The 26,992-nt window shown below is 42.9% G+C and overlaps 1 protein-coding gene across 2 annotated transcripts in view; it reads left to right on the top strand.

Annotated features, from left to right (window-relative positions):
* The window catches only part of grid1a (glutamate receptor, ionotropic, delta 1a), a 328,027-nt gene that overhangs the window by 115,475 nt on the left and 185,560 nt on the right, over positions 1-26,992 (top strand). The gene's annotated exons all lie outside the window — the stretch shown is intronic.

The following is a 26,992-nucleotide window of genomic DNA, read 5'->3' as shown; positions in this document are numbered from 1 at the left end:
TAAGTATATAAATGACCTCCCCTTTCGTTTTATTTTGTATTCTGCCAGATTGTTTTGACAGAAGTCATCTTGCTGATTTAAGCTCCGGTTAATGCTGATGACTGCTTTAAATGAAATGTCAGTAACGAATGTTTATTGAATTCCTTTCCCTTCACTTTCCACTGCGGTGCCATGAGTGTTAAAAGAGTGGAACCAAATGGATTTTACTGTGTATCTCTACTGCTTAACCCATTCTGAACGGGCACCCATTTTGGTGTTAGCATCATGTTATGCTTTAGCTATTTAAAAATAGCAGATCTACAAGCTCATATCGCGCCACCGAGTGGCGCGATACGAGCTTGTAGGTCTGCTATTTTTGAAAAATCGAAGAGCGACTGACATTTCTAGAATCTGATCTCAGGTCAGAATGGGTTCATCAGACCAGTGTGTGTCGTCCGGCGGAAACCTCGTATGAATCTGATCTCAGGTCAGAATGGGTTAAAGGCAGGGCTGCCTCCAAATAGAGAACATCCTCGTGTTCCACATCCAGCCCACTCTGTGTCTCTGTTTTTGGTAGTCTGAGGAAACACACACAAACAGCACAGAGTTATGCACATCACCATCACCGCCATAGAGGAAACACACACAAACAGCACAGAGTATAGACACATCACCATCACCGCCATAGAGGAAACACACACAAACAGCACAGCAGAGTATAGGCACATCACCATCACCGCCATAGAGGAAACACACACAAACAGCACAGAGTTATGCACATCACCATCACCGCCATAGAAACACACACAAACAGCACAGAGTTAGGCACATCACCATCACCGCCATAGAGGAAACACACACAAACAGCACAGAGTATAGACACATCACCATCACCGCCATAGAGGAAACACACACAAACAGCACAGCAGAGTATAGACACATCACCATCACCGCCATAGAGGAAACACACACAAACAGCACAGAGTTATGCACATCACCATCACCGCCATAGAGGAAACACACACAAACAGCACAGAGTTATGCACATCACCATCACCGCCATAGAGGAAACACACACAAACAGCACAGAGTTATGCACATCACCATCACCGCCATAGAAACACACACAAACAGCACAGAGTTAGGCACATCACCATCACCGCCATAGAGGAAACACACACAAACAGCACAGAGTATAGACACATCACCATCACCGCCATAGAGGAAACACACACAAACAGCACAGCAGAGTATAGACACATCACCATCACCGCCATAGAGGAAACACACACAAACAGCACAGAGTTATGCACATCACCATCACCGCCATAGAGGAAACACACACAAACAGCACAGAGTTATGCACATCACCATCACCGCCATAGAGGAAACACACACAAACAGCACAGAGTATAGACACATCACCATCACCGCCATAGAGGAAACACACACAAACAGCACAGCAGAGTATAGGCACATCACCATCACCGCCATAGAGGAAACACACACAAACAGCACAGAGTTATGCACATCACCATCACCGCCATAGAGGAAACACACACAAACAGCACAGCAGAGTATAGACACATCACTATCAGTGCCATAGCTTTCCTGGCTCTGTGTGTAATTGAGTTTTGGGGATGCAGCCTGGCGTCTCCTCCTTAGACGCAGCTCCCCCTCATTACCGAGGCCTAATTGGAATTAGTGCAGTGTTTTGTTTTGGCGTTGTTAATGAGGCCTGTGGTCAGTGCCAATATCTGGCTTGCTCTTAGTGTGAGTACGTGTGTGTGTGTGTGTGCACTGTGCTCGCATGCGATCACACACGCACGCATGCACACACACACATGCACACACACACACACACACTACACAGGTAGGAGTTGTATGGTACGCATGCACACACACACACACACACACACACACACACACACACACACACACACACACACACTACACAGGTAGGAGTTGTATGGTACATGTATAAATGTGCATGTGTGCACGCTTTTATGTGTATGTAAGCTAGCCATTATTATTCCCAGTCTTATATCAACTTAATACACTGGCTATACAGTCTGCTACTATGCCAGTTTTCTTTAAAACTTTTACAGTTGGTAAAAAAAATGCCTCCTCTCACATGCCATAGCGTAAAATATATCCCTTGTGTGCATAGACTGCCAGATTATTTCTGAATGTGAGAGAACAGATCCCGTAGTCCATGGAGAGCCAGCTACTGTCTACACCGTCTACTGCTATTCCAGCTTTCTTGAAAAGCTGACATTCTTTGCTGGACAGTTGGTAAAAAAGGCCGCCTCGCACATGCCGTACATCCTTTGTGTGCATACAGAAATATGGTATAAAGTATATACTGAATATGGGGAACAGTTCACGTAGTCTAGGGTGCTTGCTGTCCAAGCCATTCTTCTGTGCAGTAGTTGGCCAAAACATTGGTGATGCAGCGCATTAACCCATTCTGGGCGGGCACCCATTTTGGTGTCAGCATCATGTTATGATCTGCTATTTAAAAATAGCAGATCTACAAGCTCATATCGCGCCACCGAGTGGCGCGATACGAGCTTGTAGGTCTGCTATTTTTGAAAAATCGAAGAGCGACTGACATTTTTAGAATCTGATCTCAGGTCAGAATGGGTTCATCAGACCAGTGTGTGTCCGGCGGAAACCTCGTATGAATCTGATCTCATTTCAGAATGGGTTAAACACCCATCCTGCATACCGAGTGCAAGGCTTCCAGGGCGACCATCTCCAAGGCCTCTAGAAGTCTCCATCTAAACCTTTGGGGTGGTGGGTGAGGATCAACACACAGTGATGCGTTACATATACATTCTAAAGTGTATTACACACACAGAGAATATATACAGTAGGACAGTGGATCTATGACGTCCCTAGTAGATTACAGATCTCCACCATAACACTGAGCTGCACTAAGAAAGCTGACACTTTACATAGAGAGCAGAAAACCGACACAGATCGGTTTTCTGCTCTCTATGTAAAGTGAGAGCAGGGAGAAGATACAGGCAAATACAAGTAGTAGCAATAACAATAATAATGCACGTAATAGTGTAAGATTATATAATATGGTATATCAATGTCCGATAATATATACGAATATTTAAGATATAGTGTAGTGGTGTAATACTATGATAGCAGTCCATGGTCGTGCTCTGTGAGGAGGCCGGGTAGACTTTTGATGGGCTCCGTTAAGAGGCCCGTATGGTCCACGATCACACTCGACAGTCAGCTGGGGGTCCAAATTCGGGGTCCACGGAAGTTGGAACTGTAGAGTAGGAAAACAAAAGAAACTCCTGGGAGTGGCTCCCCGGAAGTTCAGTTAGTGGCAGGCCTTACTGGAGCCTATAGTGTTAATTACAAGCACTGCTGGGAAACGAACACACACACACACACACACACACACACACACACACACACACACACACACACACACACACACACACACACACACACACACACACACACAGAGGGAGGGGTCGGGTCCCCTTACTCAGTTCTCACCCTTTTAACTTCGGGTTAGGTGGCAGAGTACTGAAAACAAGTACAAGAACTGGTTTTTAATCTAGTCTTAAATATGCAGAGTGTCAGCCCCACGGACCGAAGCCAGGAGAAGTTTGATTACCTGTTGCTATTGAATGGCAAAGAACACGCATGCTGGATACGTATTCTAGAAATGCTCTCTTTTTGAGAATATGTGAACCAGCAACAAATTACACATAATTGTGTAGGGTAGTCTGTTTATGATCCTTTGCTATGTCATCCTGCTGACTGAAGCTACAATTGGTGAGGTGTGGGTAGAAGTAGTAGTATTAAAGATATTAAAGATAACAAGAAAAAGAAAATATGGGTAATGGAACGCACACAGTGGCAAGAGTCAATTTAAATTCTATTTATTTTCTACATAGCAGAGACAGATGTTTCGGCTATCGAGCCTTCAGACACTGTATCCAGTAGGTTTATTATATCCAGTATAGTATCCAGACACTGATGACGGCTGGATAGCCGAAATGTCTGTCTCTGCTATGTAGAAATTAAATATAATTCAATTTGACAATTTCACACTGTGTGCGATCCATTACCCTCTATTTTCTATTATGTTATTTTGAGTGGATACCGCGCCAGCAGTCAGAGTATGGTGGTCACAAGAAAAGTCAAAGATAAGAAGATAAAAGGTGTTTTCATAAAACATGTCGGTGTGATATAACATATATGTTTTTTTATGATAAGAGAGTTGCCCGCCCAGATCCCAAACGAAATGTAGTCATCATTGTGCTGATCGTGTTCGTGTTCAGTTCATCCACCTCACAAATAATTATAGCCTCAAGTGTCAGTCATGTGAGAATACAAAATGTCACTAATGAAGCTGACCCCCCCCCCCCCACACACAAACACACACACACAGACACACACACACACACACACACACACACACACACACACACACACACACACACACCTTGCCTCCCTTCACACATAGGGGAATCACATAGTCTACACTTACAAAAGGATATCCAATCATGCGTATCCATTTGTAGATAAGGGCGTCCATTCTTTGATGGGCTTTTAGCGTACAGCAGGGAAAATCGCATTTACTCTATCATTTGCCAACAACACGTGACTGAGGAAAGAGCACTTTCTCCCATTTTACATGATACTGTTGTAACCCTACACTCCCGTGTCATTGTCTATTGTTGTTCACGGAAAATAATAACTCTTACGACCCCTTTATGTGAAATGAATGTTTTATTCATCTAACACCTCCAGCCCTCCACAAGTCCTTCCATCCATCTACTCATCATCCATCCATCTACTATATCTATCCAAATAACCCTGACCAGTTATTACACTGCTTTAAGTTGATGCATTAGATAACGGGATCATTTTTTCCCAGATGTGGGCTGTGTTATCCGTCAGCCTGTGTCCGTTGAGTTGCTTTCTGACGGCGCTCGGATCCATCACTGGATATGGCATGTTACTTTCTGTTCAGTTAATGGTGGCTGGTTTTCAGCACTAACTAGTGGACTTTTTTCATCACCTATACAAAGGCCATTTGGACAGAAGCACGAATCATGACAAAGAGGAAAAATGGTGGAGATGGTGTGACATGCGGAGAAGAATTGGCCAGAAAAATACAAGCGTGCATGAGCACAGACACACGCAGGGGCATATGTCTGAGAATGTACAAATGGAACAGAATACATGCTTACGGATCCATTTGGTTCCATTTTGTACACTATATGCTAAAAGGATGAAAACAAAACGACCAGAGAGCTTGTTTCCATTGTGGTCCTATGTATTCAGTTAAATTCAACTGGTTAGATTAAATTGTCACACCAACTATTTATTTATTTCATTGTGGTCGTTTTCATTTATTTTAACGACACACTGGTTTACAACATTCGAGAGGTTTATCTCTCTAAATGTTTTCCATATGCGACGAAAAAAACTAAAGTTAAGATGATAGACGGTGGGCAATCCATTCCTTTGTCGATAACTTCTTGTCGATAGCAACCGCTCACTGCAGTGCACTGGACATGATGATGATGATGTTCCCCAGCTCCATGATTACCCTGGGGCCCTCTTCTGCTGGACCGGGATCAATGGCTGCTCCCTGCTATTTGATTGGGATCAATCTGTGCAGCCATTCACATGAAATCCATGTTTTTCGTCTGAGGGCCCGGGCCCCCCATGGAAACGAGATGTGCATCTCAAAAGATTCAAGCGCTCATTAAATGTTGAAATAAATAATAATAAATAAGTACACTTACTGTGTACGCATTGGCATTGATTGCCGAGCCAGCATGAAAATGAATGACCTTAAGATGACATCTGACGTTCCCGCTTTGCAGTAATGGAGTGATAGTGAGGCTGAGAACTGGTTGCAGAACAAACGGAAATAGAAATATAGCTGCATGCAGCGATAAGCGATCGGGTATAAGCATTTTTCAAACTGCTCAAAGTGGCGGAAAATCTGAGGGCGAAGCTTACTGGTCAAAGTCAAGGAAGTTAGGAACATGTGGAAACAAGTGCCATGACTTATGGCCAAATGAGGCATGAGTTAAGCCTGTTCAAAGGTTTACCTTTGGCCAATTGGAGTAAGACTGCTTTCAGTGCTATTTGGCATGACCCTCTACTATACTGTAAAGTGACATAAGCATATGACGCTGCATGTATGTATTATAGGCAGAAGAACAATTTTCACAAACCAGCAATTTTCATTGGCTCATAAAAATGTACTACAATTTTTTGTACCTTTGGGACGTACTTGGTCCCTTTAAAATGAGTGGAATAAGGGAGGCTCTGGCTGCATATTGCACATTGCACGGGTTAATTTAAGCATATTTAGCGTTTTAACGTTGTCCAGTAGCAAAGTGCATTGATTACATGTCAACATATACCATTTTTGAAGGGTTAAGCTAATCACTTTACGCTGCTGTTAAAGGACCACTTCACCACTTTTCAACCTATCTTCATATAATAGGTCCTCACTAATAATCATGAAAAAATGGCGAAGTTTTCTTCTACTCGGTCTGTGTCTCATAGGAGGGCTGTGGGCAGTTCAGAAACCGTCCTCCATTGACATCATCGATGGGGAATACAAGCTAATAGAAACTGCAGGCTTTCTAGTCCTGGAAAGTTGCAATGTGAAAATGGAAGCCATGGTTCTGAAAATCTAAACATTTTTGTAAAAAAGAAATCTGCCTAATGATGTCACTGGAGGACGGTTTCTAAACTGCCCACAGCCCTCCTATGAGACACAGACTGAGAGAAACAAATCATGCCATTTTATCATGATTATTAGTAAGGACCTATTGTATTTTGGCTAAAAGGACTACAGTTTATTTCATTTTATTGTGGCTTCCGAGTTGGTTGTCAAATCTATAGGTTGTACTGTTTATTATATTTACCAGTAAGACGCCTGGGGGTGAGAGCAGAGGTCGCGTACACGCATCTGCCTCGTTGAGGGCAGACTGCTGGGCGAGCACTGGCACTTTGGAATGGGGGGCATCAGCTATAGCCTATAGCTATATAGGTTGTCTCCAGATATTCGTTATTTCACCTACTGTAGAGCTCCATATATGGAGACAACCTATAGCTCCATGAGTTGTCGCTTGCAATCACTTTTTTGTTGTTGAATATTTTGCTTTTATTTTCAAATTTTCACAAAATACACAGAACACCCGTCCACAGCCCTCCCCCCTCCCCACTTACAAACCCACATACATAGAAAACAACACAGCTAAAGCATAATAACAATAATAATATTATACAAAAAACGTGGAAAACAAACTAAAAACTAAACTAAACAAAACAAGAAGAGACAAAAAAAGAAAATTGTTTCCGGAAGCAATCGATCCAGACTGAGATAGCTATAACAATACTGATACAGGTAAAGACAAAGTCTCCATGTAATTCAAATAGGGCTGCCAAATCTTCAAAAAATTCTCAAAACCCCTTGAACTTCTCAAAATATATGTAATCTTCTCAAGAGGGACACAACTGTTCAATTCTGAGAACCATCTTGCGCTTGCAATCACTTTGACGTAGCTTCCCTGTTGCCATAGCAGCATGAATTTCAAACCACAGCTGTACGCAGTTTGGCAATACAATTAGAGGAAAAGAGCTGGCCGGGTGGCCTCCTTAGCCTAATGTATACTTTGTTGTACACCAATCGGAACTGATTTCCCCCAATAATCACGACACAAGAAATGTGACATTTTTGGCAAGTGACACGGTCATACAACAAAGTATAGATTCGACTTTAGGTACCCTTTATAATAAAAGCGCGACAGGGATGAATGGGGACACAGCAAGATGAGAGATGGAGAGCGTGGGGCTCATTAGCGGCCTTTGATTAGAGTGGGGTGTTGTTTTCATCACAGAGGGCAGTGTGTTTTCATCACGCCTGCATGCTCTCCACATGCAGATGAGGCTGACGGTTGAAAACGATGAGCGAAGCCCTCCAAACAAGAACCCACAAGGAGAGCCTTTGCCACTGTCACATCTGATCTGATTGTTATCATTGCGGACAGAACAACAGCCTTGTGTGCTTTTCTATGTTTCACTTTAGTGTGGGTTAGCAGTTAGTTATTACTGCCCTTCTTGTGGTTTCTACAATTAAATGTGAACTGACATCTCAATTCGAAATTGGGTACACGCATGCGTGCGTGTGCACATGCAGGCAAAGACACAAAGCAACCACCTTCTCAAGGTGGCAGCTGACAGGCCTGTCAATCAGTTTATGGTTGATTGTCATCCATTGATGCTGCTATATTCGCTGTAGTCTTCATAGTTTGTGTGTGGCCTGGGCCCTGCCTCAGCGGTCCAGGCACCCTGGCTGGTAATCCAGTCTGGCAGTGTGCCGTGGGTTCAACTCCCGATCCCGACGGCCTTTACTGCATGTCACCCCCCCATCTCTCTTCCCATTTCCTGTCAGCCTACTGTCTGTCCCTCCATAAAAAATATAAAATAAAGGCGAAAGCCACAAAAAAGTTACCAAATTGGTTCCAAAAAAAGAGTGCATGTGTGCGTGCGTGCAAGCGAGCGTGTGTATTAATCTATATCTCTAGATCTCTCGATTACCCCCTCCACAATCGCCTATATTTACTTCAGCCTCTCCAATACCCGCTCTGTATGAATTTCACAAATGTATCTTCTTCCATCCTTTTGCTAAGGCTTTGTGTTTCACCGCATGTCAATTCCTGCTTTATTATGGTTATAATCCCTTGCAAGGACGTCAAGATAACAGGGATCACATTCATTCTCACCTTTCTTTTTACATAGCGGTGAGGTGAACACCTCCCCATGACCCGTCAACATCATTTCAAGCAAGGTTTTTTCTTTTTTCTATTAAGAATGTGCTGATTAGGGAAGTCTGGGCACTGAACCTTCTCATTACTCTAAGATCTCTGGATCAACGACAACCCCTACGGCTGTTACCCTGTCCCATGCTTTTAACCCGTCTGTCCGTCCGTCTTCTCTTTTAAACTAAGTGTCTATAACGATTCAAAGCCCAAACCTGAAAGAGTGGCCTAATTTCTACATAAAGGACACATATTTCAGAATGCTGCAATGTTCTGTAAGCAGTATGGTAAGCAAAAGTAAGAATTTTTATGCAATTCGTGCATCCAAGCATCCAAATGAGCCACACAGCCAAATTGTGGGTGTTAATTAACTGTGACATAACCACTCTGGATCGTACTGTAAATACGCCAAGCAAATCCTACTGTTTATACTGTACTGTCAGTTACAGAGTAACCTCGACAGATCCTGTTGTTGTTAATTCAGTGCCACCTGGTTGATGCCAAAGTGTAGAAGTCGTGCCATTTCCGCCCATTGTGACAAATACAAGCAAATTAAAATCCGTTGTGCACGTCATGTGCACCGTATTAGATCAATTTAAAAAAAAAAAAGAATATTTACAGGATATTTACATTTCATAGCACAATTCTGGAGATATAAGGCTATACTGGTAATTAACTGATAATTGATCAGTTCTTGTTTTTTTTTAATCAAAATTTTCCTCCCACGATTTTGCAACCCATTTTTTCACCCAGTGTCAATTATCTAATGTAATCCTGGGCACTACACACTCTTCCTCTGTCAACCTGGGGGGGGGGGGGGGGCAGTGGACTGAAGAGACTCAAGGGTGACTTGCCCAAAATATGGCACATTGGGCAAAATTCTTTCTTGGCGCAGCGGAAAAGGACATTTTGATTCTAAAGCATATACTTACATGCGTAACAGGCATACATAAAGTGGCCTGTTATAGCACCACCATGAGGCCAACTTGTGTAAGTATTTTTTTTCCTGTATAGGCAGGAGCCTCTCTACCAAGCATGGTAACTGTATCCCTTGGCTTACAGTTTCAATTATGTTGGGCATGTCATTAAAGGCATTATAGTCGTATGATTAATTTATACATATGTCATATGGCACACTTAAACAGTGAAAACAGCCAATGGCCATACACATGATCTGTTTTCGACCTATGGCAGTATCAGGCTTAGGTTGTTTTAAGCATAATGTTGGCTACAGAGCTGCAACCACCCTCGCTAATCACATCAGCGTTTTGGCAGGCACCGTGGCACGTACAGTGCATGTTCAGTGATTTAAGATAAAGGGGATGAGTCATTTCAGAGTGCAAGCCACAGAGTTGGAATATATTCTTGTACACCCATTTGGGATGACCAGATGGCGACCGTGGAATGTCTGATAACGTCGTCATGGAAATAAGCATTAATTGGAACAGCGAGTGGGAGACTCCAAAAACCTGATGTGTTACCAGGGCCAAAGGCAGAGATTTGGCAGATTGGCCCACTGGCCCTTGGCGCTGAAAATCCACAAATATTCCCCAAATATTTCTTAACGAAAAGAGCTAGAATCTGAATATTTTCGTATTGCCAGGCATGTTTGCACATACTGTATGAGGAACTTCTCTCGCTGAGCTTGGTGCATTACACTGAATCAACAGTATACAAAATGTTCAATTATGCACAACTAGGTACTCAAATATAATAGATGTAGTACAGCCGATGTTGATCTTCCATTCCTATGATATGGTTTAAACTGTGGTACCCATTAAAATAGATGGGAATGCAGATGCATCTGGAATGGACGCCCGCTGATAGCCTGGAAACCCTAATGGCGTAGCTGATAGCTGTGCCATTAGGGTTTCCAGGGGCTTGCCAGTGGAGTCTCGAGGCATTTGTTTTGACCGAGCGAATTAAAATGTCTGATCTTATCATTGCCCTTGAGAGAGAGAGAGAGAGAGGCGCAGTTTCTCTGCCTATCCTTGTCACGTCCGCAGTTATTCTACCCCTACCAACCTGCTGTCAGACAGAATAGCACCCAGCCCTCTGAATGTGTGTCTTCATGTGGATGTGCATGAGAAAGCTAGAAAACAATGACTGCAGTGTAGGTACACTGTGTTGTGAGTGAACGGGCAGCTGTCGTACTCTTTGTCATGAAGGCGAGCGTTCTGCATAAAAAAAGGGTAAAGGTTCGTTTGGTTGGCAATGTGAACCACCAACTCTATTGGGATTGACAACCCCTGTGACCCCATCCCACCCCAACCTAAATCTTTTTGAGAGGTGACTCGTGAACTGTTCCAGTTTTATTGTTGTCTGGCTGACGTGTTCAAGGTCCATTTCTGTAATGTTTGCCAACTCACGTCGACACCTACTGTTCTCCCGGCTTACTGGCTCGTGGCTCCCTCTGCACATCTGTGTCCTTCCGTGTGTGTGCATGCGTGTGTGTGTGTGTGTGTGTGTGCGTGCGTGCGTGCGTGCGTGCGTGCGTGCGTGCGTGCGTGCGTGCGTGCGTGCGTGCGTGCGTGCGTGCGTGCGTGCGTGCGTGCGTGTGTGTGTGTGTGCGTGCATGCTCATTCTGCTGACGTATGTGTAAGGCAGCAGCAGAGTCCCTAATGAGGATGTATGGCCTTAGCGTTGAATACCATGTCCCACAACCCTGCTCTGGACATTCCCCATCTCTCTCTCTCTCGCCCCACCCCTTTCTCTTTTTTGTTGTTCCCACCTGTCCAGGGTTGTGCTCTCACTCTCGCTTTCCCTTTTTGTGTGTCACTGTGTGTTTCCCACAGAGACAGACTCACCGACAAGGTGTGTGTGTGTGTGTGTGTGTGTGTGTGTGTGTGTGTGTGTGTGTGTGTGTGTGTGTGTGTGTGTGTGTGTGTGTGTGTGTGTGTGTGTGTGTGTGTGTGTGTGTGTGTGTGTGTGTGTGTGCGCGTGTGCGTGCGTGCATGTCCCTAGTTCTGTCTGTTCTGTGTCTCTCTCTCTCCATCTCGCCCTCTCCTGCTCTACACATCCCTGCCTTCATCCCTTCAGCTTTCCCCCGGTCAGCCATCTGTTTGTCAGGGGAGAACTCGTTTGCATGGACTGTGTCCCCTAGTTTTGCATCCCTCTGCACATTGAAACATCATCTAGTGGTGGTTATTTAACCCTCACACTTAGGGCTTTTAGAGTCTTGCTCAGGTACACTTCGACACAGACCGGGGCCATCTTACCAGGCGGCCTCTCTGTCTCTATACCCACTAAGCTAATGGCTAGCTTAGTTGAAGGAACACTGTGTACTCCCTCTGTCCAGAGCCTGTCGTCTGCCCCTACCCAACACCATCCTCTAACTATAGCTTATCTTAGCTGGGCTGTTATCCCTCTCCTCGTCTCTCCCATTCTCTCTCTCTCCCCGCCCCTTTTCCCTCCCCAGTCTCTCTTTATGCGTCTCCGGCGGTCGATTTAACAAAATGTCGAGCTCTACTATTACCCTATAGGGACGGCCATTTGATGGATCCCGTTTCTGCAGGCATGAGCAGGCAAACACAATGGGTCACACACGGAGGTAGATAGTCACTGACAGCTAACAAATAGGCCCCAGAGACTTGACAGGATAAGACACCCGAGTCCCACACGCATTTAAGCACCAGATCCCTTCGCTGATAAGGGAGAATGAGTCCCGATATGCTGGTGAATAAAGGCAGATGTGGTGGTTGATAGAGGAATGCCTTATGTGTAGCGATGTGCCACACTGGGAGCAGATGTGAGCACGAGCAGGGTCTTTTTTGACAGAATGAATCAAAGGATCTTTTCTCTCTCCTTCATGGACATAGTCGTTTTTCACTTGGGTATTTGACAAAGCGATCTTGATTCTGAGCCCTCCCATGAGTCAGCCTTGAGCAGTACAAGTTGTTGGGAACTGTCATGTGTTCAGAGATCTTGTAAAATGAAATCCCAGCAGCTAAAAGACTTGATAGGGATTAAGTAGAGTCTTGTCCTCCTTTCAGCAAGGCAATAGAGACCGTAGTTTTACCCTTGTCAGACACTTCTTTGTAAAAGCTTAAACGGATGTGTGCCAAAAAGGTCTTAAGTTGTTACAGACTGGTAAGCCGAGAGAGAGCGAGAGAGCGTGAGCGTGTACAATTCTATATGTATATTATATCAAATGTACTATGCTGAGAAATCTTCCATGCGTTCCAATGGTAAACATGATGCCCTTGAATAGTATCATGTTTCAGTATTCTCCCTCACTTTGCTCACTCTTAAGAGTGAACAAAGGGAATTCACTGGAAATTCACAGGATTTCACAGGAATTCCGGTGAAACAGATCGCCTGTAGTCGGGATATATGAGAAAGCTGTCCCAATGGGGCACTAACTTCAACTCATCAATCACAGCTGAGAGGCGTTTCACCCGCCACTCAGCCACAAAGACCCTGGATGAGACTTCAGATCTGGGTTGTTTTGTTGAAAGCACTGACAGGCGTGGTTAAGTCAATCACTCTCTGTCTAATGCTAATGCCTCTGCCTCGATCTGCCTCTGTGCCACCCGCCCTCCAAAGCTACGTCAGACATATTGGCTTCCAGACTCTAAACTGCACTCTGGTTGTTGTGGGCTCGTGCCTGTCTCATGGATACAGGTCAAGGGGCTGATTCTACATGTGCTTTTTGAGCCTGTCTGTAGGCTGTCTGTAGCTACACAGACAGCTGTAGCATGTCTGGAGCCAAGGGTTAGTTTTATCCTGGCCACGTGTTAGTTGTAACCGGCGACGCATGTCGGGAGCGACGGTGTTGTCAAGACTATTAGTTTAGTATGTCTAACCAACGTATGCACCCCCCTTTGTAAGACATTTATTCTAGAACAAGTCTTTCAGCTTGATGTTTGCAATGCTGAAATGCTAACCCTGACTTATATTTACTTTGCGCAATTTTTTTATAAATTATTTGCACCTTATTATTTGATTGTCGTTCTGTTGCTGTTAGCTGTCCTTCGCTGTGAAGCACTTGTTTATTGTTATATTTATTTATGTATTAGTGTAATACAAAGTATTCCAGTGATGCAGTGCAGTGATGTTGACTTGCATGAACAGCACAATTGGGCCATGCACTTATGCCCCTAAATACAGTATGTCATGCGAGATATGACGAATAGTGAAAATAGCCGCTCTGCTATCTCGCAATGCAACCCAGTCGCGTCGTGACTGTGAGCTTGCAGATCTGATATTTTTGCTATTTTTGAATTGTACGTTTTTATATATCACACACAGTACACAGTTTGGTCTACTCTGCATTCGGCTAGATAGGAGTGCACTCTTGCACCATCTGTTGTAATTCTCCTGCAGTTCATCTTCATTTCATTGTGCATACCAGGGTTCAGTTTGCTGTGCGTACGTGCGTGTGTGCGCGCGCGAGTGTGTGTGTGGTGTGTGTGTGTGTGTGTGTGTGTGTGTGTGTGGGGGGGGGGGGTTAAACCTGTGTCTGAGCTTTTGATATCCCCCTCTGGTGATTTGCCTGTGGGATATTACATTTTGTTCCTGCTTTTGGCAGACTGAATTCAATACACTGTCTGATATTTATTTTTGTTCATAATATCATAAATAATAAATATCAGACAGTGTATTTAATTGTAAAAACTCTGTAATGTTATTACAATTAAACAATTTTAGCTGATTTTCAGAATACTTCAAGTTGTTAGAAATATCAATCATCATTCATGATTGAGTCTGCAAAGATATTTGTACTCCAAATAATTGTATACATCACCAATGCATGCAATTAAGACTACCAATCCCAATTTTTCTTGTTTGGGTAACAAATTGGCATATTTTTAATTCATCATTTTAACATTAATAGAAAGATCTGGTGGTTTGAACAGATGTTTTTTTTATTTTTTTCATTGCTAGTGTATTCTCTCGAATTGCCACCAGATGGCCATTATGCTGATTTTGGCCAAAATAGACGAATCTTCCTAAGTCACTTCCGGTTCAACAATCAACAACATCCGGTAGTATTTTGACCCTAGTCACTAGCTTGGCTGGTCCGGATTGCTAAGCTAATGCTATATTTTTCATAACTAAGTCAAATTAACCTCAAATCAACCCCAAAACATCGCAAAATATCAAATTTTTTACAGCGACGCACATAGAGACGGCGCGCGTGCACGATAGCGCACGATCACGCAGATTTCTGCCGTTTTCTGGTAAATTACATCCAACATTAGCGATATTAGCGAAAAAATGCTCATTTTTGCTCCATTGAACCCCCGATAACTGACATTGATTGACATTCCGTTAATTCCGTGAACGGGAGGCCAGGGGTTAAAGAATGTCTTGCATTCACAAAGGAAGAAAAAAAAGTCTTCTGAAAGCACTGTTTTCCACTGCAGGGGTTCTTTAAGACAAGTGTTGGAAACAAAGGGGCCTTAATCATTTCTGCATCAAAGGGTTAAGGACCAAAGGCAAGATCTACTGTATATGCAGAGGCCTCCACACAACCAGTGCAGCTTTATACTGCAGCTGAAGTGTGTGCTATTGGCCAATTAGGCACCCTAGGCCGATATAAAGAGCGCCTTAGAGGCTTGTAAGTCTAATAAAATGAGCAGGGAAGTAGGATATGGTTTATGAGGAGGAGGGCATCTCTTTTTATCTGTGGTTTGAAGCAGCCTAAGTACGAGGATGTTCCAAATGATCATTACCATCCCCACCGTCGCGTGTTAAGGAATAACTGCCACCAGATACATTGGTGATTAACCTTCTCTACAGTGTAGAGAAGGTTCCAGAAGTAGGATTAGCTTGTCTTAGAAGACTTGTGTATTTGTATTATGATATTTTATAATGATAGGGATACGGTAGGCCTATGTGTAGAGTATATACTGTAGCTGCCTCTAGATATATTGCACCAACCTGTGGGTGTAGTGAGGCCACGTTGGTGAAAGATTATGGATGAAATATAAAATTCATATTAGGTTGTAGCCTCTTTGGAATTCTACTTTTCTTTTCAGCAAGTCATGTCTAGAAAACCTACAATACGTTCCTGTTATTTACAAACATGGGTCTAAATTATTACATTAGATTATTTAGATTCACTGAGGCTTTAGTTTCTGAAGACAGTGGGTTTGTACTGTAGTTAGACTTGCGATAGTGATTTTTAATAATGACACGATGACGGTACGGTGCTGTATACTGAGAAGGGAAGTTATATTTTCCACCATATCTTAACACACTGATTTAATACTCTACAGTTTTTCTTTCCACAACACAATAACGATGACGCTCTCTAGACAATAAAACGTTTGTGAGCACAGACGTGAACAAACATGGCTAATAAACTTGTATGTCATCGGCTCCCAGGGCGATGGTGGAACGCGGCTGACCTAAAGGCTGGATGCATTGCTCTTGACCTCGAGGCCAAATAACCACTGGGCCAGTGGGAAATCTAACCATTGCCAGCATGCTTGTATGGTCACAACGCCCACTCAGCTACTGTACTTTACATTACAAGGTACTGTATAAGGAAACAGACGTTCTCTGAGGTTCATCGAACACAGAGAGGGAATTAGTGAATGAGCGAAAGAGTGGGTGGAAAGGAGAGAGAGAGAGCAGGGCATAACCTAAACATTCAAGTTGGGTTATAAAAATAACTAGAAAAAGTAGGCCAGGTCAGGTTGTGGCCTCCTGGTGGCGCTATAATAGGCCAAAAGGGTGAAAAGGGTGCCATTTGTTCTTACTAGCCCTTACCCGTTGTGAGACGGGCACAGTAACCCCCTTGTGGCCGCGGGGGGTACTGCTCCCTGGGTGTGTTTTCACTTTTTTAATTCACTAATAAATTAATTATTAATTTATAATTTGTTATTGGAAAAATATTTAATATTTATTTATAAAATATTCCATATTATTATGGTCAATGCCTGTGTGAAAAGTGGGAGCGATTGGTGCAGGCGGTGAGGAGATATGGCGGTGTTTCTGACACACAGACAGACACACACACAGACACACGTATGATGATGATGATGATGATGATACCTGTTGGTGGGGCTATAACATGCCAATGTGAAAAAGGTGGGATATATTCCTCAGCCTAGTAGGAAAGTCTGTGAAAGATTTCACGTAAATTGCACACTGCGTTCATGATTTGAGGCTTTTTGTTTCAAAAGGGCCAATCCTGCAAACTTTGAAAGCCAATGTTAGCCAATTAGGATGGAATATGAAATATTGGACAGATCCATATTGAACACATGACTATAGAGATAGTGTGTAACGATTTGCGGGATTTTTGGACATAATCTGGAGGAGTAATAAAAAAAATGTTTTTCAAAAGTCGGTCTCCTGGTGGCGCTATAACAGGCCGTTCTGGAAATTTAGGGGCAGAGGTTCATCGTTGGCATCCAGGAGTGTGTGTGCAAAATTTGGCATCGACCGGGTTAACGGTGCCGGAGATTAGCTGTTCACAGACGGACGGACGGACGGAGTGCAAAGCATACTCTCTCCCCATGCCTTTGGCCTGGTGGAGACAATAATCACACTCAGAGAGAGAGAGAACGCACGCTAAGAATAACAGTGATCCATTTGGACCTGTAGTAGTGAGTGTGTGTGGGAGGCATGGCTGGACAAGTGGATGGAAGAATAGACTATACCCTGTGATACGTCTACCACCTTTTCACACTCCCCGTTTAATTCTGACAAATGTAGCACAGATGTAGCAGCCTCTGCAGGGACAAAATCCATAGCCTATATCGTAAAAAATCTCGATAGCTCAGTCAGTAGAACAAGGTCATGGGTTCAATCCTGGGCACCGCCAACTCAGCATATGAGTAGCACGTACGGCTTGATGTCGTGTGGTAAGTACTGGGAGGCGGGAGCTGATAGGTGTTGAGCTCTCCCATCTCCCATCTCTAGCGCATTGAAACAGGGATAGACTCCTGCACCCTGGCTGATATCGACAATAAGCCTCTCTGACTGACTTACTTTACATATTGTAAAAAATAAATAAAAAATAAAACGCATATGTGTGCTTTGCACACACATGGAATGCATATGCACACATCAAGTCATGAAGTGAACTATAGACTTGATGAATTCCCAAGTGAGTCTTGAGCACTTAACGATACCCTTGAGTGTACATCTCCCATAGAAGAAACACATGTAGAGCTGGGGAGCGATTAGCAGTGAAATGCGTCTATATTGTCTGACAGGTTAAAGGCTCAATATGTTATTTCTTGCTTCAGTTGCATACTAGTATATTATTATGCTAGTTTGTTTGTATGTGCATGCTGGCAGAACATTCATTAGATTGCTATAAAAATAAATTTAAGTTTCCCACTGTTGAAAACACTGAAGTTAGTAACTAGTAAATTGGGTATATGGCCTTCATTTGCTGTATAAATAACTTAAGCCACAGCTCCTTTGATTTTTTTTAGTTTTGCTGCATCAAATTGATTTCTTCCTCAATCCACATATACTGTAGCTGATTTTATGGTGGAGAACAGCTCATTGGACTAAAAACCGAGGGAAGAAAGTGGTGAAAGTAGCAATATGTTTAGAAGCATCTTCCATGAAATCTTAATAGTCTCTGATATTTCATATAGTAAAAGCAAAGGTTAAAGGCTCAATATGTTATTTCTTCACATGGTTGGCAGTATGTAGAACAGCCTAAAACATCATACTTTTACATATTGTGTTAATTGTTTAGGAATCGGCGCTGGTGTGGGTGGCTCCTTTCATAATGTTTTGCAAATCGCGAAACCTTGGGGTTCGTGATTAGGCCATGGGTCATACAAACATTTTCAGTTGTGAGATTTTATTTTGTTTATTTATTTTGAGGACTGTTCATACAGGCATTAAGTGACGAGGTTGAGGAGAATCAGAAAAATGTTATGATCCGAGAGTCTTTGACATGATCCTGGAGCAGATGGTACTGTAGCTCAGGTCCACTGGGTCACTCAGATCAGCGATCAGGGGCAGCACAGCATATAGAATCCACTGATTCAGCAACACAAGCCAGCTGTATCCCTTGTACTGACAATAGAACAAAGGAGTACAAGGCTTTCTCTGAGATAACTCATGTAACCGGAAAATTTCTGTGTGGCCACTTTCCTGCATACAGTATATCCCATATTATTGATGTACAGCCATTATGTACTCGTATATCGGTCCAGCACACTCGCATGCATCAACCACACATGCATGCATCAACACTTTCACACGTGCGTGCGCACACACACACACACACACACACACACACACACACACACACACACACACACACACACACACACTTATTTTTATGTAAGTTAGGATGTAGTGACTTTGAACTATTAATTCCTAGATCGTTTTTTCTTTCTTTCTTGCCTTTCCCTGCACTATACTTATTAGTATATTTCTACGTTTGTTGGACGTTTGAATTTTCACATTCACCCTATAAAATAAGTCTGCTGTTTAACATTCTGTCAGTTTTCCATGCCATCTTGTAGACTATAGTACAATACTATAAACAAACTACAGTAGTACAAACTGCTGCATAAACGCCAAGCAGCCTGGTTCACAGTGAGTCCGTTGTGAGACAGGATTCTAATCATTATAGTACAAATATTGAATTTATGTTTAATTTCCCATTTGTTCAACAAGGAAGCATGTACAAGTATTTCACTGGCTGCAATTTGATCTACTGGCTGTATTGTTTGCATGGGACAAATAAAGAACCTGATTTTTTTCTGCTGCCACACAGAAATGTGATATATTGTGAATATATCTTTCTGCACTACGGTACTTATCTGACTATGTTGTTGTTGTTTGTTGACTAGAGTTCATGCTTACTCTGCTATTCCGAGCTTGCAAGTCGATCTGGAAAAGTGCGTCTGCTAAATACCTGAATTGTAATTGTACTTAACATCACATTTTGCAATGTGAAATGAGCATAGGTCATGTTTACATGGAGAAATGTGCGTTTAGTCGTTCGGCATAAAGTAAGTTGATGACTCACTTACAAACTTGGCACTGTTGGGGCGTGTTTTTGCCCATGATGATGTGACAAGCTCACAATGCGTCATACTGTACAATACATGTTCTATTTTTGCTATGTTTGAAACAGGACTTAAGTGGCTTAACAGCAACTAATGAGCAGAGGAGGTCATCAACATGCAAGAGCTACTGTATATTCCATTGCCAGCTCATCTTGAGGAGTAACATATTAAAGCCAAGCTCTTTGTTTTCTGATACTGATCTGTCTCATACCGTGTACCAAATTGAAGCTAATGTGGTTGCACTAAACCAGACCATGCACCTGTCTGTGGCTCTGAATTGTTGATATACAGCAGTAGGCAGGCATCACAGAGAAACACAGATTTTGTTTAAGGACATGTTCATGCTTCAGTTGCATACTAGTATATTATTATGCTAGTTTGTTTGTATGTGCATGCTGGCAGAACATTCATTAGATTGCTATAAAAAATTATTTAAGTTTCCCACTGTTGAAAACACTGAAGTTAGTTAACTAGTAAATTGGGTATATGGCCTTCATTTGCTGTATAAATAACTTAAGCCACAGCTCCTTTGATCTTTTTTGTTTTGCTGCATCAAATTGATTTCTTCCTCAATCCACATATATCTGATTTTATGGTGGAGAACAGCTCATTGGACTAAAAACCGAGGGAAGAAACTCAGCGTTCCCACATTTTACACTCTAAAAGTGAATGACTTTGAAAGTATACTTAATAAATAATGATATTCCAAGTGTCAGTCTGTCAGGATGCATACTGTATGGATGCATAAAGTTTAGATAATCAATTATTAAACAGCTGCGCGCGCGTGTGTGTGTGTGCGTGCGTGCGTGCGTGCGTGCGTGCGTGTCTGTGTGCGTGCGTGCGTGTGTGTGTTTTCCCATTGGCTCCCTCAATTTATTTCTTGACAAATCCTGCCTCCTCCGATATAATGTGGTGCAGTACCAATGAGACCTGGAGAGTGCAACCTGTTTTGCAGATTTACTGTATTATTTTGTATCATCCCCAGATCCCCTCCCTGCTGAACAGGCTCCCCGACCGGCCAGCAGGAGTCACTAGTACAGCGACAAGGACACAGTCTCCTGCTGGTCTCATTCTGTGATGCCAACCATGGGAGAATTATTTTTACATGACCCTGGAAAGCCCAAAGTAAATTCATTTCAAGGTCACTCTGTTTACATCCTAGTTAACGAACCAACATCCCTGTCCAGGAAAGCATTCCCCCTTATCTCCATACAACCAATGACATCTCTCATTTGATCTGCCATGGATTAGGATACATTATTTCCATCAGAACCACAAAACAGTATAATCCACCACATCACATGCAGTTCTGTCACATGCAGTTCTGTAAGTACTCCTTGAACACTTTATGAATATTCTGGAAATGTCTTGATAAGTGGTTTTCTGAGAAGAGCTTGACACCCCATGGGAGGCAGGGAAAACTGTTTTGTTTACAGAGTTTCCTGCAGATAAATGTCACTTTTATGCTCAGCAGCTCTCTATGATTTTCAGTTTTCTCAAAAGAAATTGCAGGATTATTGTTTCTTAAATGTAACAATTATTCAAAGACTGTTGAGGCCCACAGGATGTCTGAGACCATACTGGTATTTAAATGAGAGACCAAGTTGGTATCACACAGCAAGGTACAAGCGTAGTCTGACAGGAGCCTATTAATACCTGACCATACATGGCCTTTCACCAGCTCCCACCATGCCTGTAATAACCTACTGAACCTACTGTCCAACTCATTAACATCACAAACGATAACAGTCACAATCTATAAAAACCCTGGGTGACATTTCTGCAAGAGCACACAGACGCAGACGGTCGCACGTGACAAAAGTGAGTCGAGAAATCAGCTCGGGGGAACGTTAAATAAACATTATTGCCGTCGGTGGTGCTGGGTGGCTGGTGCTGTGGAAGAATGACTGTTTGGGGATTGTAATCAAAGCAGAAACCCTGCAGCTGAGGAGAGGAGAGGGCAGTCTTGCGGGACGGGTATTAGCTCACCCCCGTGCTGACACTCCAAATTGATGTTATCAACATGGTAATGGGCCAGCTTTAGACTGCTCCCATCATGCATTACGGGCAATGACAGCTTACTTAGGGACTACATAAACTAAATCATATTTCCACTAGAGCCACTGTCTGCTCAAATCTACCTCAGTATCCACGAGCAGATGGTTTGGCCTGCGTGCACCTCCCTCAATGCTCGTCTGTGTTTGGCACGCTGTGAGCCGCAACGTGACATTCAGTCTGTTGAAGTGAGTGATACTTGTAGATAAACACTGTATGAAAAGGTCAATCTCTGATAGCAACATGTGTTGATGATGCCAGGATGCTCCAACCCCCTTAGAGAATATCACTGAAATATAATTTACTCACATTGTTGTTGCTCTGACTATAAGCATCTCTTAATAGGGTAAAAATGCTTGCTAAAATACAAATCCACACTTGCCTATCAAATTTTTCAATAAATTATCTTAAATTAGCGGTAAACCCGTCTGAAAATCATCATGCTTTCTATAGCCCTTACTGGACTGAGGGCAGAAGTAGGGAGTGTTTTTTCCCCCCAGAAAATGCTTTTATAGCGTCACCCAGCTGATGGTGAGCACAGGGAGAGCTATTATGGGTGAGCCGAGGGTCGAATCAGTGACCTTTTGATTACCAGACAACCTCATGAGCTCATAAACCTCCACCAGCCCCTGTCCAAATGCACGGGTTGTGTAACAGCAACATGTACTGTTAGTGTTTTGGGCCATGTACTTCGTTGACCGGATCTATCCGTGGCACCCTCATTTTCTACACCAAATCTATGTTTGGATGCTGCACGTATAATGCACGCACGCAAACACTCTAGCATCTTGAAAGTGCCTGCCCTGTTACTTCCACCATGGTTGCTAGGCTGCACATAGTAGATGAACACATCCACCATTCCATGTGTAAGAGTTTCAATACTGTGTTATATTAAAGCAATAAGCCACGAGAGGTCTCAGGTTACCGGGTATTTTACAATTTTACGTAGGCAGACCCGACGCGCAGCAGAGGGTCTTCTACCCTCCCAGCCATTGTAAAATACCCGGTAAGCTGGGGCCTCGAGTGGCTTATTGCTTTTCTAAAACGGTTACAAACATAGAAATTCTAACCTAATAAAACTATTAAATTCACAAAAGTAGCTACGCTTTGCGCCACCAGAGCAAGCCACATCACTTCCTTGTTTTGCTCGGCAAGTAGGCTTTGATGTGACGGGAGAATAGCTTGATGTCTCTACGGGGCTGCCTGGAGCCACACATTCACAGTCATATGAGCCGGGCGGTGCTTAGACGCCCGCACGGCATGGGTTTGTAAGGCAATCAAGCCTCCTTCCCCAGTACAGCTACAGATAATATGTAACTTGAGTAACTTAAGTAAAAGTAATTGTGATATCCAGTGTCACTGGCAATTTCCTTTGTACAAATCCACTAGCATCTTCATAAGGCTTCCCATGATTCCCCATGGGATGACCAAAGCTTACAGCTTAGTACATCCAGTATTGTTATTATTATTGTCTTGTTGTTATATTGTATTGTTGTGTTATCACAGTCTTTGCAGAGCATGTCCCACCAGCATTACACTGTTTATATCTGTCTGAGTGAGTGACAAATAAGCTCATCTTGATTCTTGATCATTGATTCTTAAAACCACTATGCACTTCAGATATGAGCTTACAGACAGACAGACAGACAGACAGACAGACAGACAGACAGACAGACAGACAGACAGACAGACAGACAGACAGACAGACAGACAGACAGACAGACAGACAGACAGACAGACAGACAGACAGACAGACAGACAGACAGACAGACAGGGTCACTCTGACAGTGAGTACAAGAAGTATTGCATAACTGTGTTGGGCATATATTTCCATGTATGGAAAAGGTAAACTATACTGTTCAATGGCACAAGTTCAGAATTCTGAATATTTAAATGTTTGCCCTGGTGAGAAAACCATTGTATTATGCCTAAAGAGACAAAAGAAATAAAGAGAAGAAGAGTAAAGCACTAAAACGCTACGAGTCATTTGATTGATCTTACAAGAAATAATCCCACCTCCGCTCGCGTGGGTGACAACACAGAAGTTTAAACTGGTTCAGCTCTCGCAGGGTGGGCAGCTGGTGGGCCTTTGGCACAAACACGTTGGCAGAAGTTTATAAGTTTAATGGTTTGCGCAAAAAACAATGTAAGTAGAATGTTGATCATTGTGTTAATTTAACTTAACTAAATGGATAGGAGGATTGTACTGTGTATAGCTATAGGGAGAGAGAGAGAGAGAGAGTGGGGTGTCGGAGGGGGGCGTTTGAAGTTATATGAATGCATTTATGTATCGTCATATTTTTTTGCACAGGTGTGCCGATTTGACCTTGCACACACATACTGTACTGTACACCCACATAGAAAGCGAGTAATAATCTTGTATCTTGTTCCTACACATACAGTACAGTACAGATCAGTGGTCACCCATGGCGAATATGCCTGTCCTCTCCAATGGGTCATCTTACTTGTGTGTCCTCAAATGGCCTTCAGTGTCATCTTTTTTCAGTAGTCTTCTTTTAGTGTTCTGAAATGTGGCCTTGGAGGCCAACTCGGGAACCACATGCTGCATTATAACCCATTTTAGGCGGGAACCCATTTTTGGTGTTAGCATTACGTTATGCTTTAGCTATTTAAAAATAGCAGATCTACAAGCTCATAGCGCGCCACCGAGTGGCGCGCTACGAGCTTGTAGGTCTGCTATTTTTTTAATCGAAGAACGACTGACATAGAAACTTTTTCAGAAAACTGTCATTTTCAAACAGACATTTTTAGAATCTGATCTGAGGTCAGAATGGGATAATTGAGCAGGACTGGTGGCGGTTTATGAGACTTTTCTCTCCTTCTGCGTAGTTACATTTCATGATGTGTAGCTCCTTCCTGCACACGCCCGTCGACTGCAATGGAATGGAATTTCTTTGGGCTAGTCTTGATATTTGAGGGCTCGCTGACCATTCTTCAGCTGAGAGTACACTACAGAAAGATGGCGATTTACAATTCAAGGACTGACAGGCTTCATCTTACGTCCACATCAGACCCGGAGAACGCTTTGTCCATATTTTTTTACAGTCTATGGTCCAACTCCATACAGCAGGGTGGGACTGGGGAGGACAATTTACAATTTACAATTTAGACATTTACCAGACGCTCTTAATCCAGAGTTATTTACACTAGTCCTTACCCGTTGTGAGATATTTGCCCCCCCCCCCCGTGGGGGGTACTGCGCCCGGGTGTGTTTGTAATTGACTAATACATTAATTAATAATCATTAATGTGTCAAATCAAAAAAAGGGCTTTGTTACGCCCTCCATATTCATATGGTCAATGCCTGTGTGAAAAGGGGAGTGATTGGTGCAGGCAGTAAGGAGCTACGGCAGTGTTTCTGACACACACACACACACACACACAGACACTCAGACATTGTCAGAATTATAGTATGATTATAGTATGATTATAGGCAAGAACAAAAAAGCATGGGAATGGAATACATCACATATATAGAATGCATTTATGATTTATCATGAAACATGCGTAAGCTAAGAACGTAACTAGAACATATCTATATAATGACACTATACATATAAACTAGAATACTATACTATGCTATACATATGTACTATGAAGTGCTATGACTACATACAATGCAATTATTGTGCTGTCTACATGACATGCTATAAGTCTGTTTCAAATGCTATCTACGTCTAAAAAGTGCTATCTAAGTGCTAAGGGCCATGATGGAGTCTGAAAAGGTGGGTTTTCAGACTACGGCGGAAGATAGGGAGTGATGCTGCAGTTCTGATTGCAACGGGAAGTGCATTCCACAGTTTTGGGGCCAGAAGGGAGAAGAGTTTGGGACGTGTGGAGCGTTGTCCCGGCGTTTTTAGTGAGGGTACTTCCAGCATTCCTGCGTTGGCTGATCTGAGTGAGCGGGAGGGTTTGTAGGGTTCAGTCATGCTTGCAAGATATGGGGGAGCCAGTGCAGGGAGCGGAGCAGGGGGGAGACATGTGAGAATTTTGGCTGGTTGAAGACCAAGCGAGCTGCGGCATTTTGGATCAGTTGGAGAGGCTTAAGTGCACACGCCGGTAGGCCAGTAAGGAGGGAGTTACAATAGTCAAGTTTTGACAAGATTATTGTCTGGATTAGGAGCTGGGCTGATTCCTAATTCGTCGTATGTTATAGTAATATAGAATGTGAACCTACAGGATCGAGCGACAGCTGTGATGTGGGTTTTAAACGAGAGCTGACTGTCCAGGACAACACCAAGGTTCCGTTCCTGGCTGTTGGGACAACAGCTCTTGAGACCAGAGTTTTATTTTGTTCAGGTCCTTTTACTCCTTTGGTCTCGGATTTTCAAAGACCAGGGTTCAATTAGCTGGGGTCGCGGGGTCTGCTTTTAATATTGATTAGATAAGATTGAATACTTTATTAGACAGAAATGCAAACATCAACAGAGTACAGTCAAACACCTGGTCTAAAAGGATAGCACCAAAAAGGTGCTATCCCCATCTGGTTTGGCTCTGAAACAATGTTTCAGAGCCAAGCTATCATGGGGATGATCTCTCAAAGTTGAGAGAATAAGAATTATGTTTTGTTAGGACCCGTTCAAATTAAATATGTTTTCCAGCACGCTGTACACTCCTAAGTGTACAAAGAGAGAGAGAGAGAGAGAGAGAGAGGAGAAGCAGACGGATGCGACCGTAGTTAAATGGCACTTGGGAGTCATAATTCATTATTAGGTATTCTCTGTTTTACCACAATATCACGTTGCGTTATTGCTGCTCACACAGATGCATACATTATAGTGTATACCCACATGTTCCTACACATACATAGTACATACACAATTACACATACATATTAATAAGCATGATCTCAGTGTCTGCTATGCATGCGTCACCTTGGTATCCCAGCATAGGCTGTTTATTCACTTAGGCCCATTCAACCACTTTCAACCTGCCGTCCCTGTTATGGGCATGTATGTGATTATAAGCGAAGATTTTCAAAAACGATGTTTTAAAAAGTTACACATTTTGATAGAGCTTAAGTGGTTAAAATTCCTAATGATTTCTTAACCCATTCTGAACGGGCACCCATTTTGGTGTCAGCATCATGTTATGCTTTAGCTATTT

Source organism: Protomyctophum parallelum, assembly GCF_964188405.1.
Source record: "Protomyctophum parallelum genome assembly, chromosome: 10".
NCBI lineage: Eukaryota > Metazoa > Chordata > Actinopteri > Myctophiformes > Myctophidae > Protomyctophum > Protomyctophum parallelum.
This window is presented reverse-complemented; position numbering and strand designations above follow the sequence as displayed.